This window comes from Nansenia antarctica (genome assembly GCF_963989245.1).
Source record: "Nansenia antarctica genome assembly, contig: SCAFFOLD_177, whole genome shotgun sequence".
In the NCBI taxonomy this organism is placed as follows: Eukaryota; Metazoa; Chordata; class Actinopteri; order Argentiniformes; family Microstomatidae; genus Nansenia; species Nansenia antarctica.
Window position 1 is genome coordinate 87,501 of NW_027663119.1, and position 5,000 is coordinate 92,500.

Below are 5,000 nucleotides of genomic sequence, written 5' to 3' on the forward strand. Positions count from 1 at the left end.
ACCGCAGTACAACTATAAACAGCATTTACAATAACTACAGCTTTACTACTGTTGCTTCTTTCTCTTTAGTTATGAATCAACGAACAGATATTGAGTTTTAAGACAATTTAATCAGTTACAGGCAGATATATACATTACGTCTGTTCCCCGTGGACCCTGGGCTGGAAGAGAACGCTCTCTCTCTCTCTCTCCCCGTTCCGTTCCAGAGGGGAGGGGCCAGCGTGTCTGTGTGTCTTTGCCCAACCCCCAGAGGTTCCTGTTGGTCATCTGGTTGCCATAGAACCCTCATTGTTAGAGGACACCATGTCCTTGCATGCCCTGGTATGTGTGTGTGTTTAAAATATACTACATATTCATACATAGATCATACATACTACAGAAATATACGACACATCCCCCCTCGGACCACCCAGAGGGTGTTCCGAAACTAAACTACCATAAAACAAAAACAAAAACACAAAACCCCACAAAACATCCAAAAAAAAAAAAAATATTTTTTTAAATAAAATTAAAAATTAAAAAATAAACAACAACAGACAGAAAAACTACACCAACACACAACACAAGAAGCACAATAACACAGACCAACCCAGGACCAGTATTAGGAACCAAAGATATCATAAACAAAAAATAGAAAACAACCAATAATAAAAAGAATTTTGAAAATAACAATCACAATTAAACTAAACACAGTTCATCATGCACAAATCAATACAGAAACTTCCAACGACCGATGTTTTCTTTGTCCTTGAAGCGTCAGGGTCAGAGGTTACTAGCACTTGTACCCAGTTGGAGAACAGCCTTTACCGCTGTCTCAGATTGATAACACTTTCATAGTCAGCAGCTTCCATTTTCGTTGCGCTAGGAACAGAACCTCTTTCCTATCTTTGCATAACCACTACATCACTTCTCAACTGACATCAATCACATACGATATAGAAATAAACAAACAATACACAAATAATGACATTCAGTTATCATAACACATAATTCTCCAACAGTAAGCATAGGACAAAGGGAATGCATTAATGCATAGATCTTCACCTCAGGTGAGGACTAGTCTTCTGAAAAGTTCATTAACGTGGACTGAGTGACTGATTTTCCAAAAACAGTCAATGAGGCCCTGCCTCCTAAGAAAGTCAAAAATCATGTCTGCTATAATAGGTGCTCCTATCTTAGCAAAATAAGTTTCCCATGCCCCTAAGACCGTTTCCAGCCATGCTATCATCTGCTGTCCATTCCCGTCGTTCCCTTTGATCTGCTGCTTCACTACCCTATTCATAGTCTTTAATCTTTTCCTAACTGGTCGTCGTCCGTCAGTGTCATTGAGGTTCAGGCAGCCGCCTGGTCCCCTCCCACGCTGATCAAGGTCTGGGGAGTCGCCCTCAGCATCATCTGAAGCATGGTGCAGGCACTCGCCAGCATCCCCAGTAGCACAGGTGTCCAGGCTTTGGACACTCCCAGGCTGGACCTCCAGACTGTCAGCACTCTCTGCTTCGTTGGTTTCTGGTTCATTGGCATCTGGACAGCTTTCCACTGTCCCCTCGGTTTCAGGCACTGCCGGTAATGTCACTGGCTGTAACACTGGCATTGCCACTGGCTCTGGCAACACCACAGCATCTCCTCGTAGCTCCTCCTTCTCAGGTTCTCTGGGGACCTCGGCACCTGTTGGCACAACATCCTGCCTACTCTGTACATCCACCCCCCTGTCCACCACCCGTGGCCCTATTGGGGTAGGGATATGCCCAGACACCACTGGTGTACCCACTCTGATGTTGTTTCTCCAACAGACCCCACATTGACCTAAAGCATGGTCAATCTGTTCCATCAAATATGGACTCCAAAACCCATATTTCTTGGTGATCTTGCGTCTTACCTCCCCCCTAGCCACATGTGCTAATCCATGAGCTTCCTGTATTAACATGCCTAATAAATCTGAGGGTGCTACAACCAACCCCTCATGATTCCTCCATAGACCTGTGTCATCCTGACTTGCCCCCCTTGCTAGCCAAACGTTCTTGTCTAACGTAGTTACTCTACTCTGTAACATCAATAAATCCTCAAGTGTGACCATGCCCTGTAATTGCTTTTCATGTGTGACCAGAAGACCTTTACCTGCCTTGTCTGCTCCTGTAATGGCTTTGGCTGCATCTTCTGCAGCCCTGTTACCTTGTGTGACATGTGATGAGTCAGACCTGTGTGTGGCACACTTCACTATGGCTAATTCCTTTGGCTTCATCATGGCTTGTAACAGCTTCATGATCTGTGCGTGATGCTGTATAGGCGTACCATCAGTTCTCTTAAAACCCCGCCCCCTCCATACAGCTCCATTAAAATGACAAACATTATGTGCATAGGCAGAGTCGGTGTACACTGTCACTCTCCGTCCGGTTCCCAAGTTGCATGCTTCTGTGAGGGCAATCAATTCAGCCAACTGAGCCGAGCAAGGCTGAGGAACTGCCTCAGCCTGTTCTACAATAAACTTTGAATTCTGTGCTTTAACTAAGGAATACCCAGCGCACAAAGTTTCTCCTACCCCGTAACAAGACCCATCAACCCAATATTCTATATCAGCTCCCTTTAAAGGCAAAGCTTGTAGGTCTGTTCTATGCTTAATCACTCTGGCTGTCGATGGAATCTGAGCACCGGATGGCATCGTCACCTGACAGCCGTCAGGTGTGCATTTTACTGTACAGTTCAATTGGCATAGAGCATCTCTCCCTAGCAGCCCTGTTGGCGTGTGTTCTGACACAAGTGTTGACAGAGTTGCTCTCTGTCCCTTGTACTCTAAGTCTACAAGCTCAGTTGTAGGAATCAGCTGTTTAATTCCCTCAAATCCGATTGTCTTCACATATTCTCTAGACATAGGGAGGTGCGTGGCGCCTTCAGGCTTCTGTGTCACCACCAGCTGGCACCTCCCACTCGGATCTTCCGGGCACCCCTATAGGCCAGCTGCTGGGCCTCCGTAAGGGTTCATCACTCCTGGAGCAGGTGTAGTAGGGGGCCAATATCCTCCTCCTTGGCTCCCCCCTGCGCCCCCCTGGGGCCTGTTGCAGCAGGCACAGGCTAGATGTCCATTCTGGTCGCATTGGCATGGTTCTAGCATCTCCTTCCCTGCTGCTGTCCATCCCCCTGGTGGTGGTCCTTGGCCAGGCTGTGTGTACATCTGGTATGGAACCGCTTGCACCCCTGGTGGCCCTTGTGGGTATGGATACCCCCCTTGTGGCCCCTGTGGGTAGGACTGGTAAGTAGCAGGATACCCCCCTTGTGGCCCCTGTGAGTAGGACTGGTAAGTAGCAGTCTGCACTCCAGGTGGCTGTTGCTGTGGGGCTAAAGCCTGCACTCCCTCTATGTTCCTCTCGCTTTCAGTCAATTGCAAATGAGTCAATATTCTGAGGGATTCTTCGTCTCGTGCCTTCTGTATCTGAATGTTCTTTCGATATAACTCAACTTGATGAGCTACGTGGTCTATATAAACAGCTTTGTTCATGTGTCGTAGCCCCACCACTTCTGCTAGCTTATCCTTAACTGGGGTAGGAAGCCCTTCTTGTATTTTTTCCCTGATTATGGATTTTTCTAAGGGGTTATCTTCAGCGTCTTTCCCTGTCACACTTCTCCATTGAGAGTGCACACGGGCAACATAACCCCTGGGATTCTCATCCCCCCCCAGTGGCTTCACAATGATATTGTCTGGGTGAATGTGAGTAGGGTAGGTCTCTCTGATTGCTTTCCACAGCCTGCCTCTGTTTGCTGCGAAGAGCTCTGGATCATAAACTGATGTATTGATATATCTATGAAGTCCTGCCTTCATCAATATTTCCTGCATTGTATCCAATCCTGCAATAAAAGCTAAGAGTCTTTTCAGGTCTCCCATCGCGGCCTGCGTTCCTGTCAGTATCACGTCGACCTCTCGCGTCCACGAATGTCCTCCCTCTTGAAGAACTGGGAGTTTCTCGATCACTTCAGACAGATCTGTATGATGCCACGGATGATATTCCATCTTGTTACCCCGAATCAGCACTGGACAGTTCTTTAATGTATTTGATGACATTCGGTGACAATCTCCCTCTTTCTCCGGGCGTCTTCTCCCACCTTTCCTTTCGGCTGTGGCTATCATCTTCCTGACCTGCGCGTTGTAGCCTCCATCTGCATTGTCGTCATCACTTGAGTCTTCACTGCCATCTTCGCTGTCATCTTCCTCGTCACTCCTGTCGTCCCCTTTTCCCCTTGGCTCCTTCTTCTTCTTCTGGGAATGATCCTCCAGTGCCTTAGCATATGGAGGGGGACTGGAGGCAGGACACAGGTCTGGGGATGAAATGTTCAGTTTCTGTTCCAGTGTTCTGGCCAATTCTTTTTTCTTTTCCGGTTCCATCTGAGCTATTTTCTGTCCCTCTACCTTAAATAGATCTAAAATAGCTAACTCTAACTTGCGTTTCTCTGATCTAATCTTTCCTCTTTGATGTGCTTTGTGCCCATTGATAAGTATCTCCAATGTTGCAATTAATTGTAAATTAAGGCTGCCCTCTTTCGGCCACGGCTGTTCAATGTATGCCCAACGGCTATTCCATTTCGTAGACATTTTGCTAATTTCCCTAACAAGAGGATTCATTTTTTCCACTACAGCCATAGGGGATAACGTAGCCAACATTCCACGATGTTCACTAATATCTTTTAACAGCTTCGTGGAATTCGACCCCATTCTACTTGCTCAATATGCTGACAATATTCTATATTAGATAAGGTGTACGCTTCTTACAACCCACCTTCCTATTGTCTTGTTTGCTAAACAAATGCTAGTCCAATATAACTGTATTAACCGTCCACACAAAACCACTACAACCCAGAACAACAGATTTGCCTCTTGTGTATGTCAGTGCAGTATTAACTTAAATCTAATCACTTTGTAAGTACTTTATACTTAAATGTGTTTCCTAATTGTTTATGAATATGTGTCACTTGATTACTCATTCAATACTAATTACAGTTCTGGTCAACACAAT

General features: G+C 45.9%; 1 protein-coding gene across 1 annotated transcript in view; it reads left to right on the forward strand.

Annotated features, from left to right (window-relative positions):
* mia (MIA SH3 domain containing) overlaps nucleotides 1-5,000 on the forward strand; it is a gene marked incomplete at its 3' end in the record, with an annotated part of 8,882 nt that overhangs the window by 530 nt on the left and 3,352 nt on the right. The gene's annotated exons all lie outside the window — the stretch shown is intronic.